At 38.4% G+C, this 13,016-nt stretch overlaps 1 protein-coding gene across 1 annotated transcript in view; it reads right to left on the reverse strand.

Annotated features, from left to right (window-relative positions):
* LOC116779870 (fibronectin type-III domain-containing protein 3a-like) overlaps positions 1-12,432 on the reverse strand; it is a 33,729-nt gene extending 21,297 nt beyond the window's left edge. Inside the window, exon 1 of the mRNA XM_061522280.1 lies at positions 12,119-12,432. The gene's annotated coding sequence lies outside the window, so the exon portion shown is untranslated. The remainder of the gene's footprint in view (positions 1-12,118) is intronic.
* Positions 12,433-13,016: the final 584 nt, after the last annotated feature.

The raw sequence follows: 13,016 nt of genomic DNA on the forward strand, positions 1-13,016 counted from the left end.
AGCTGTCACAGATTCTAAATTATTTTCACAGTCTTCTTTAATTATTATGTGGTGAAAATCTCGTCTCGTCTTCGTACAGATGCTGAAACCGAGCCGTACTTTCGATGTGAGCGGAACAGTGAATGGATGATGTCTGACATCTAACTTATGTTGTTCCGAAAATAATGTATGCAAATAAGAAATTCGCAAAACGACCGCACATGTTAATTATATCATTGTACTCTACATCTTTCATCATCATAATTGTTTTGAAATCATAAAGTTTGTTGAATGATTTAAAAATTATTTCCATACTAATTCGCGACAGAAGTGTACTGATATAATTGTAACTTTAACGTCGGTAGCTCACGCAACAAATGTTTCTTTACTTGACAACTTCATTCATTTTTCTAAAAATATATGACCGAACGTTTCATTGTTTATGAATTTGCATGCGATGCAATCGTTTTATTTCGAGCTCCGTAATATTTTTTGCATGTGATCAATTTTATGCTTTACAAAGAGCGAGAGTATTTTTTATGTAACAAATAACAGCTACTGAGCCGCGAAGTATTAAAAAAAAATAACCAATATGTAGGTATACGAAATACCTACATATTAGTTTTTAATATTCTTGTACGTGACTTTATGATATATATACAAATTTTACAAAGAGATGTAAAAAACACATTAGCTAACAATGTTACACGGATTTGTTTATTAAAAGGTCGTTGGGAACTCCCACGCATGTCGCATTAAATGATGTTAATATAACATTCATATGCAAATTACTTAATAACATGTTTATACTCTGTTACTTTTAATTGTTTGTCTGTTTGGAATGGAAAATATAAAAAGCAATTTGCCCTTTACATTTATGCAACGTCATATTACAAAATATGTATGTGCGTATGCAGATGAGTGTATGAATTCATTCTATGAATAGCATTTAAATTTATATAGAAATGTTATATAAATATACCTTATTGGTTTACAACAAAGAAAATATGAAATTCTGTCCGATATAAACGAAACATACAATCTAAGTATATCGCAACAAAAAAATTTTCTATATTAAAAATTCAGTAAGGAAATCTTGATGAAGTGAGTGGAGAACAATGAATGGTGTAAATCTTCATACCCTCATTGCTATACATCGAGATGTCTTGAAGAGCCTTTTTACCTCTACGTACCTGAAACTAAAAAAGAACCGATTACAATTCTGTATAAATATTCATTTGAATACAACGTATATTAGTTATTAGAAAATATAAGTGCAATTCGACAAATTAAATAACAATAGGAAGAAGTTTTGTACACTTAATGAATGTATTTAAAGCAATTTGTAAAACAGATGTTATAATACATTCTGAATACATCACGACTTAACGACGTGGTGAAAGTCGGAGTGATTTATCTCATTTCCCACTCTAATCGTTACGTAACTAGTCATTTCCAATGACTTGTGATGAACCCGTCTCTGACACAAAATAATGCACATATTCGCTGTTATTTAATAAACATGACGCCATGTTTTTTGCATTCATGTAACATCAATTCGAAGAAATTTTTTCGTTACCTATCTACATAATTTTTGTAAAAATCAACAGCCGGCTTCCTGTCTGTCATAATATAAAGTAAATATACTATATTATAGTGTCAGGCTAACAAATCTCTAGCTATAACGATATTAAGTAACAACTAGGTACAGAATTTTCATCTGTCTAAAGTGATTATAATAAATTCAAATAAAATGCTTTTCTAAAATATTAAAAACTTTTTTCTTATGACAAACTATATTTCTGTACCTTAAAATGTTTAACAAAGTATCTTCTAATTAATAGACATTTATAATCAATATTAAAGTAATCACAACTTCCTTTCGAATACGAAGCAGCAGAAATGTGACTAGATTGCATTAAGGCTTAGAGAGGGCAATCAGAGAAGGTCCTGGGGATGATGATAAAAATGTAGTCTGGCGCACGTTTGAGGTGACATGGCAGGATACTAACGATATTATAGGGCGTCTGGGACGGCGGGGGAGAGGGGTGGGGGTATTTGCGTCGCTGCTGCAGGGCGCCGCCGCGGGACCCTGGGCCGCCCACAGCCTCTTATCGATCTGAACCTCCCGTATCCCAGATGCACCACTTGTTACGTCTCTCAGTGATGCAATCACGATCCGATATAATTTACTTATTATTTAAAATAATAATTAGCATAAAATGGATCCGTAGACCGATATAGTTTGTTTAATACCATGAAATTATCAAATGCATTCGATATATGTATATTTAAATGGGGGAAGCGGTTTGCATAAGTCGCTACTTATCACCAACTAAGCGACGTCGATAACGGAATTTTTGCAACGCTTGAGCCATAAATACCGAATGCTTAGGAATTATTAACGTATTTTATATAAGCACGCAACCAATTATCGTAAACCAAGATGTTTTTTACAAAGTAACTATAAAAAAATAAATATTCATGTAACGTTTGATAACGTTTTAATTAAAGCCGTTAATAATACAAGACAATAAAGGTTACATTTACTTTTAAATAGAAAAAATAAATCATTGAATAAATTAGTATGCGATCGCGTTTGCAAATCAAATAATACTTTGTTTATTACTAAGGTGATACGCGTAGGAGTAATAAATATTGCTAACAGTACATAAGTAACAGTGGAATGACCGATTACTAGGCGTTCTAGATCCAGAGCGCAGGTGTAACTTATAATTTTAGCATACGCGTAATATTTGTCGGAGCCGTGATAATTTCGTCTGCAGACAGAATAGTAGAAAACTACCACAGAGTGTATTGAACTATTGATAAAACATTGAAATCGAAACCTTTTGACTTTAGCATGTATTATTTTTTAAAACATCCGATTTGCTTTGATTACGAAACTTATCTAAATAATTTTGATTTAATCAAATAAATTACGACAAAATATGGCAATGAAAGCAATAACAAATTTTTCAATGATAATATATATAACAATAAATTCATTCAGAGGGTGTCCTACTAAGTATCTTTCCGATATTTAGCCTTGGGCATACGGGTACGCGACCCCGGATCCTCGAGCCACCACTTTCATACCTCTATCCTCAGTCCATGAAGGTGGTGTCCTGTACCTCCCCTCATTCCCCTTCCTAACCTCTTTCCCCCCTTCTCTATCTTTTCCTTTCCTGGTTTTACCCGTAAAACGGGGTTTTGGAGGTCAGACGGCAGTCGCTCCGTTAAAACCACTCCCGCCACTCTTATGGTTGCAAAAGTTTATGGACTGGGTACGGCTAGGGCGTCGCCGATAAACGACGCGCAGGCACATCGCCCTACACCTGCGATAAGTGGGCAAGGGCTACCGTGTCAAGTACGGGCACGGCTAAAGACGTTAGTACCCCAAAGGAAACTCCGCTTTGCAACGTGGAATATTGGCTCTCTAACCGGAAGATGCAGAGAACTTGCAGATGTACTCATGAGACGTCGGGTCCAGTGTGCGTTCCTCCAGGAAACTCGCTGGAAGGGCAATAAGTCTCGGAACATCGGACAGGGTTACCGGCTGATATACACTGGGTCGCCTTCAGGTAAAGCTGGAGTAGCGGTAGTGCTATCTGAGGAGCTTCGGAATGGTCTTCTTGAAGTCGATCGTCGCTGCGACCGCCTGATGCGGGTGCGGGTACTGATCGAGGGAGTGATTACTAACTTGATCAGTGCTTATACTCCTCAGGCTGGATGTAGCGGGTCCGAAAAAGAGTCATTCTGGGAGCAATTTGAAGAGGTTCTACGTGCTATACCAGCTGCTGAAGTAATCATAGTTGGGGGGGACTTAAATGGCCACGTAGGTAGGGCTGCGGAAACGTTTGACCGTGTACACGGTGGTTTTGGTTATGGTCGCCGCAATGCAGAGGGAGAAAATATTCTCAGAACCTGTATTGCGTCTGACTTAGCCGTCGTGAACACGTTCTTCCAGAAGACTCCACAGCACCTTATCACGTATAAGAGCGGGTCCCACTCAACCCAAATAGATTATCTGCTGACCAGACGGTGTCATATCGGCAAGGTGACTAACTGTAAAGTCATTCCTGGTGAAAGCCTGACGGCCCAACATCGACTTCTTGTCATGGACTATGTCGTTACCCCGAAAAAGAAAGTGGCCGAGAAACGTAAGCCTCGCATCAGGTGGTGGTTGCTGAATGGAACGATGCAGACCAGCTTTCGGGCAGAGGTTGAGAGTCAAAACCTGTCGACTAATACCGAAACTGCTCAGGAAGTTTGGGATCGAGCCCAGTCAGCAATTATCACAGCAGGTAAACGAGTTCTAGGCCTTTCTAAGGGAGGACGGGTCATTGACAAGGAGACATGGTGGTGGAATGACGAAGTGCAGGAGGTGATTCGTGAAAAGAAGACTGCCTTTAAGAAGTGGCAGCAATCAAACTCTCCTGAAGACAGACTAGAATACATAGCAGCGAAACGTGCCAGTAAAAGGGCTGTTGCCAGAGCCCGCAGTGATAGGTTATCACCATTATATGATACACTTGAAACTGCGGAGGGGCAGAAGCTCATTTACAAATTGGCACGAGCTCGGGATAAGGCGACGCAAGATATCGCAAAATGTCTTAGCGTCAAAGATTCCCAAGGCACGTTGCTGTGTAATCATGCCTCTGTGAAGGAGAGATGGAGATGCTATTTCAAGGAGTTGCTAAATACTCAGCACCCGTGCAGTCTTCCAACCGAAATACCTCCTAATCTTGGACTTATTGCCCCGATAACACCTGACGAAACTCGGAATTGTCTTCGACGCATGAAAAATCGGAAAGCGGTAGGACCTGACGATATTCCGATCGAAGCGTGGAAATCATTGGGCTCTCTTGGTGTGCTCATACTGACGGACCTTTTTAACCGCGTCTTGAACACTGGGACTATGCCACATCAGTGGCGTTATAGTTACATTACCCCTATATACAAAGGCAGGGGCAGTGTTCAAGATTGTGGTAGTTATAGGGGCGTTAAGATCATGAGTCACACCATGAAGCTCTTTGAGCGTATGATCGACCTCAGGCTCCGCCGAGAGTGTACTGTCTCGGAATGTCAATATGGATTTCAGCCAGGATCGGGCACCTTGGACGCCATCTTTGCCATCAGAACTCTGATGGAGGCATACAGGGAAAAAAGGAGAGCTCTGCATGTCGCATTCCTAGATCTGCAGAAGGCCTTTGACTGCGTGCCTCGTCAATGTATCTGGTGGGCATTGCGATTCAAAGGGATCCCTGAGGCCTATATTGACATTATCAGAGACATGTACCGCGATTCCGTTTCAATGGTTAGGACTGCTGTTGGCGATACAAAACCCTTTCCGATCTCAGTAGGGGTTCACCAAGGCTCGGCTCTTAGCCCCTTCTTGTTCAATGTAGTGCTGGACACTGTCTCGGCTAACATCCAGGACCAGCCTCCATGGCTGATGATGTATGCCGATGACATAGCGCTCATTGATGAGAGCAGGTTGACGCTAGAGCGAAGAGTGAACCTCTGGAAGGGTACGCTTGAGAACGGTGGTCTTAAACTAAATGTGACGAAGACCGAGTACATGGCCTGCGGAAGCCCGGACTCTTGCACTATCCATATAGGTCCTGAACCAGCCGTTAAGTCGAAAAAGTTCAGGTACCTTGGATCTATTCTGCATGAGTCCGGAGGCATCGATCACGATGTCCAAGCCCGGATCAGCGCTGCTTGGGCGAAATGGCGTGAGGTCACAGGTGTGGTCTGCGACCGCAGAATACCGCCCAAGCTCAAGGGACTTATATACAAGAGCATAATCCGACCGGTTCTCTTATATGGAAGCGAATGTTGGCCAACACTGTCCAGGCACACTCAGGAGCTTCACGTCACGGAGATGAAGATGCTGAGGTGGATGTGTGGCGTAACGCGGGCTGACCGCATACGTAACACATTTATCCGAGGTAGTCTTGGAGTCCGTGACGTAGCGGATAAGCTTCAAGAGAGTCGCCTGAGATGGTATGGCCACGTTGCACGCCGGCCTGAGAATTACGTCGGAAAAATTTGCCTTGACATGTCGGTCCCTGGAGCAAGACCCCCAGGACGCCCAAGAAAGCGATGGCTGGACACCGTGAAGCAGGATATGAGAGCCAATGGACTTACCACCGCGGATGTTAAAGACCGTGCAAAGTGGAGGAGTTTGAGCAGGAAGGCAGACCCTGGCTAATGCTGGGATAATTGCCAGGAAGAAGAAGAAGAATATATATAACAATAAAACCGATGTTTATTTGATAATGAAAAAAGATCGTAATAGTAAAAGATATCAAGACGCGCGTTATTTGACTAATATTATATATATGATTCCGAAGAAAAAATGCAGCGTTCCACTTAATAAATTATGCATGATATGCAATCATTTACCATACATGACAAAATTATTAACACGATGGAAATTAACGTACGCATATGAGCTTTATATCACAAATATTGCATCATTTACTTTAAAATAACAAAGTTTAAGTTAGCATATGAAATGAAGCTAGAGAAAGTGTCGTGTCAGGTGCGGTGCCGGCGGAGAGATCGCTGGAACAAAATTAAAAACATCTCGCCGCATACATAGCTTACGAGGCGTCAACTGCAACGAGACATAACGCACTTGTATCCAATCATCCAAGAAAACCTGCGACGGACCACAGGAGCAGTTTTGATTCCAATTGAAATCATTACAGCGCTGTGGCCTGCGAGCCGACTCGCTACTCTTGTACTATTTGCTCTATTATACGTACCCACGCTCCATAGAGCTAAATTGCGAAATGTTTGTGTTCATTGCTTTATTGCAGATGCCAACTTATTTGGGCTGTTAATAAAGCCATGTGTAGTGATTGTGTGAGATTTATCGCATTGTGCGTGAGCATTAAACGAAGGCCAGTATCTATGCAACGAGCCGCAATGAGAATGATTAATAGAACGTGCATCTTCCAGTTTGAATGCAGCGAATGTTGACAACAGAACATAAATTTATGAAGTCATATTATTTGTTGAGCAGTATCTACCTATGGCGCATAAAATGTAAACGTGCCTCAACGTACACGCTCATAACCAGTCACTTACACGACGAGGAAAATCCAACATCCTGTTTTATCAGTGTTTGCAATTGTTTAAGAATGTTAAAGAAATCATTAAAATTTTTCAAGATATTACTATTGATAATAAATGAGTCTTGTGAAGTTTTGAAATTGCAATGGTACATTTTTGTTATTTAAGTACTTTTCCAACAAATGCAATGCAACTATGCATATAACAAAACATTAAGACAATTCGTTGGAGGCGTTATAATTATTAATTATGTGTTTTTTTTTTATTTTTCGTTTTAGTTTATTTCTAATCGATATGTATTTATATGAAGTCTTTGAATTAGTTTAATTTTAATATACTAGCAAGGTAGCGGGTCGCGGTCAATGCACGCGCCGCCTGCCGGGCCTCCCACATTCACTATGGCAAAAATAATGCAGACACTCGTCTCGCTCGTTTTGGCAATATTCTTATTTAACCCATTATGTATGGACAGACTGTAAAGAAAGCGGCCGCTTTGTTACCATTGTTCTTACAAAGATCTCGTATCTGCGTACGAAACCACGACGTCTTTGGTCAATGAACTAAACGTATTCAACAAAAAACGAGCTACGAACTGCGGTTGTATCAAATAACTAATCATAACAGAATGTAGCGTTAGCAAATAAAACTAGTTTTGAATTAATGGCGGATTATCTAAGCTGGTCTTAATACGTTCAATAAGTGGAGATTATTAAATAAACACAATAAATAACATTCAACTGAGATGTCCATTAGTATTTATATTACGATAAGTATTTAAATATACATTGAGAAGTATCTATGAATGATAAAACATGTCATAAATATGTTGTTCAATCATAAAAACGTGCATCGCGGAGCCTCACAAGCCGTGAAGCTGGCTAAGAATTTGATATTAAATAATAATAAAACTTTCGCTTGAGTATATTTACTAGAGCTGAAATGAAAATTGTGACCCGTGAGTCATTGACGGCTGTGGTTGTATGCTATTATTAAGACAGCTAATTCTAAATATAATATACTAAAATTACGCATAATCGTTGTATAAACGAGTTGCCACGGTGGTGGTAAGGGACGGGGCAGGCCTGGGGCGCCGGGGGGGCCGGGGAGCGTTCAACGAACGTCCGCGGACCGGCACGGGCCCAAGGTCGCCTGTCGCCGCCGTCTCTGATTATTATTGCAACTCGCATTCACTATCTAGTACCCACTTTATTACTTTAGAACCTAAGATCACGTTTCTACTGAGACTTCTAATAGAAGACCTCTTCGGATACCAGAGTACTACAAAAATAAATTTTCTTTATATTGTACAGATTGTTTTCATTTGTGTTTTTAAATGGTACTATATGATAAAAAATAAATGTTGACACATTTTTTCAACTTAGTAAAGTAATCGTGATATAAACAATTAATTCAAATTATTAAATGACGTCTGACGCGATTATTTAAATAATCCAATCAATTATCTAATAGGTACTACTTATTGAAATATCTGTAATTATTAATATTTAAGATTTCCCGTAACAATTTCTGTTCCAATCATAATTGATACACACATTACATACAATGTGTTTATTGATAGTCTAACTATTTGTATATTGACGACTAAGCTGTCAAAAATGCTGAACGTCTCAGTGTTTTAAACGGATGTTTGTGCATTGTGCAACCAATGCCGTGTCGAAACTCTAAAAGTGAACGCTGGGTGAAGCAATCTTTTATTAGCGAAATACCAACGAAGCACTGATGCAAAAATACTAGACGTTGATTTGATTATAATATTATGGAAATTATATATTATTTGAGATGCAACTCATTCATAAACTTATGCAGAAACAGAAAGTTAAGCTCTCATAATAACACCGCTCGATTACCTTTGAGATTTTGGACGAGTTTTTGTATTCAATGTTTGATTTTATTCCTGCCATACCACTGAATTTAAGAGCAGTTATTTTTTAACGGAATTAGTCGAAACTTTTATAAAATTCTCTTTCCATGTTTAAGTTAAAAAACATTATAGGAGCCATATCATGATCCCGCAAAAAAACTAATTTGTTTTTTGGAACATCACAGGGTCAACATCATATATATAACTAAAGGTACGCTGAGAAGATACGGAAGAAACTTCACACATAATCTGATATGTGGAACGACCTAAGACGACCTGGTGGGAACTCAGACTGGTGATTTGTAATTAATTTCATTATGTATATAAAATAAAAGAATTGCAACCAATACGAAGAAAAAATAACGCTATGGATGATTTGATACAATTTAGCCAAAAATTGAAAACTCAGGCTGTGTACTTTTAATATTTTGTCCGTTTTTATTTATATAACATTTTATTAATATATTCTAATTGCGTAAAGTGTACCTAAGGAAGCTTTTGAAAAACGGACGAATTGTTTATGAACTCTCTATAGAAAAGAAGCCTCTTGTCTATTTATAAATAGTCAAAACTAATAAAAAAAATCTACTATATTCTTGTCTTTGTAACATATATTAGTGTCTTCCAAGCCTAGCACACATATATACTTAACACTTATATCTTTCAAATTAATAACTCGAACCTCACCAATTTCGCTACGCCCGGTATCACCAAATAATGAAATAAAAAATTAAGTATCAAGCTTGAGATATATAAAAATTAAAATCATAAATATCGTACAAAATACAAAGTAAAATAAAGAGGGCTTCGTTGCTGTGAAGGGTCAACTGTAACAACCCTCAAGGCTTTCTTCTAACGACTGCAGAGAAATTCCTTGAGAGCTCGGTTCAACGTCCGCGCCGGAGTAAACGCATGTGTCTGTGTGTATACCTGTGAGAGTACACGCGCTAGTGCAATCGGGCTTCTGCAAACATGAAAACCGTTACCGAGTTCCCATACTTTAACTGACACAACTGAATCTTGCATCAATCTTTTTTTAAGGGAATAACTTATACCGATTCTCCATAAAGTCTGATCTGGCTTAATGTGAAAAATATGAAAAACATTACAAATATTTACTTTAAACGATAACATTAAAATATATATTAGTGTAAATGCAATCCAAGAAACTATTATCTTGCAAAATCTTAATGTAAAATGTATGTAGCACAGATTATAAAAAACATTATAAAATATCTGTGCGCCCGCACCGCTCTGTCGGAGAGAGGTGGTATTCCGCGGAATTCGATTATAAAATACAATTACATCACACTCAGAGCCTAGATTATTAAAGGCATGGAAGGGTTACATCAATATATTAATACTAATAAATGTTACTAAAATTACAATGTTCACAAATTATGATATTTCGTTTTGTCAACTTTTAAATTACGAAATTTATTATCTCTTGGCTTCATAACATAGACGATACCGAAAATAAAAAATATTATGAGAGTCGAGACATAAAACATATTCATTATGATTTCGTCACAGCATTTGTTTTGTAATAAATTTCCCACTGACTTTAATACATTAATTTTATAGTAGCATGATAGTGTACTATAAATTAAGATATTTTTTTTATTTGCTTTGATACTTAATAAAGGAATAAATAATGATAATACATATATAACTAAACTACAGTTAATTAAATTTTCTATTAATTCGTTGATAAAAAAAAAATTTATACATGTACTTTTACAATATATATACACCTTCATTCTATAAATATTTTTTATAGGTTGGTATTTTTTAATAACCACTAAATAAAAATATTATATGGTGGTTAAAATATTAATAAAATAAATGTGTTAGCCACGTTCCAATAAGTACGTAAAAATTAGATCTAAGATCTAAGATTAGTTTCATTTAAAAAAAAAATGTTATGTGTCATTATGTAAGTACATGAGATTTGATCTTATTATATCCCATTGATACATTTATATTAAAGAAATTTGATTAACCATTTTTAAACGAGGTTTCTTTTGTGGTCGGAGGACATAAAGCGTTATAGTTATCAAATTGTACAAAAACAATGCGATTACAAGAACAATTCCCCGAAATTCCAAAGGAACTCGTTTATATGAAATGAGATAAAAGGTTACCGAGATTGTGTAAATTTGACCCGACACCCGGACTTGTGTGATAATATTTAAATGGTAATTAGATACAAATACTAATCACATTATATTACTACTATAATTTTATGAATTATGAACTTATCGCAGAACCATAAAAGTTTTAAATATATGAGTAAAACAAATGGGCGGATAAAAATTATACTTCAATGTTAACGAGATGTAACACATCGTATATATTCCACGTTACTTTGTTTACAATCGCAAGACATAAACTCAGTAAATGTAAGCTATTAGAGCTAGCAAAACATAATTTGGTCAGAACATTTCCCATGGTATGATAAAATCTAACTGAATAGCCATCGATGGAATTGTTAGTATTGGATGTACATTCTGCCGGAATCGACGGTATTAATTAGTTATCAAAACCATGTAGGTATGACAGGGGACCTGCGCCGTCATGTCAATCAACGCCCACTGTTAACTGAACATGAACCTTTCCTGAACAATTTAAAATCGAGATGAATTTTGCAGACAATAATGCGTGCAACGGTAGGTAGATACGGGAGTGGCGACGAACATCAAGTCACACTGACATTGCGTATAGTCCGGCATCCCATATGGAATGCGGTCGCTTGACCGGCTGCGCACCTCCCCGCGCCGACGCCCGCTCTCCTCCATGTTTTCTTGTTCATTCGTTTCCGTCCACCATATGGAATATTGGGATAGGACTCATCATACTAATAAGAATCCAATAGCCGGATCATTTCGAAATTGAGCGAATTCTATCTTGGACTTTCCATGAATCATGTCCGGTTTTAGATGACGTCATAACAGCAATAAAGAATTTTCTTTTGTTGTTCTTTACCAGAAAAAATAAAGTAAAAGAGTAGAGAATTTTATACGATAAAAATAAGATGGTCAACATTGCCGGGGATCTGTTCTTCTCTGACGTTCCAGAGCGTGTCGCTAGACGGCCGCCACGTCGCGACGGCAGTACTTCCAGTACACATAGAAAACATTTTGCAAAACAAATTCAATTACGACTCACCTTGGGAGAAAAGTTGCCGCTGAGTGTAAATTTGCACCACCTCGGACGCACAGATAATCCGGTTATCGTCCGTACGGCACAAATATTCACCACACCAAAACGACAACATAAATAAACGCGAGTGGGACCACCGACCAGGAACCGCCGCCGAACTCTCCTCACTGATCGGATCGTAATTCGGAAAAATGCTCGGGGCGGGGTTTTCGAATGTCATAAGCGACCGGGTGCCAGAGGTCGGTCACTGACGGAGAGAGGTCAGAACCGCAAATCACAAACGTCAAGAACGACGCCGCGGAGAATACTGAGCGGCGGCCGGCGAGTGATCGCTCTCTCCCTCGTCCCTCCTTCCTCTGGCGGCGGCGGGGAGGGGGAGGGAGCTCGCTCGCTCGACGTGGCCGCCGCCGCGCCGCCGCACGCCGCACGCGCCCGGTCCTCATAGCAACGAGATGCTGTTCGTCTCTACCGCCGCCGGTGCCATAGTATACGCCTACATCTTACCACGTCCTTACAATCACAAAATTTTTGCTAAAAGATAATTATCCATAAAAGTACAACATTCATAAATAGCCCTGATTTTTATTTCCTCTTCATATCTACTTTTATTTAAACGTGTTATGTTAAGGTTTAAAGACAATGTCTTACTATTTTATTTATCTTAATTAGTTGTAAAATTATTTCCAGCATCGTTCAACCGTTACTATTGTTGTAAAAAAAAACTATGGCTTGCAGATTATAATATAAGTCAATAATAACAACTGCTAGTAAATCCTCACACACTGAAGCGTCGTTGCGCATCGAGGAAACAAGCAGTTCCTGCATTATCTTGCAATTAGAGCACTTTCTTTCCCATTGTTAGCGTGATGAAATCAGTTTTACTATCTAGAGATGGAGCTAGATT

Source organism: Danaus plexippus, chromosome 2, assembly GCF_018135715.1.
Source record: "Danaus plexippus chromosome 2, MEX_DaPlex, whole genome shotgun sequence".
NCBI classification, from domain to species: Eukaryota; Metazoa; Arthropoda; class Insecta; order Lepidoptera; family Nymphalidae; genus Danaus; species Danaus plexippus.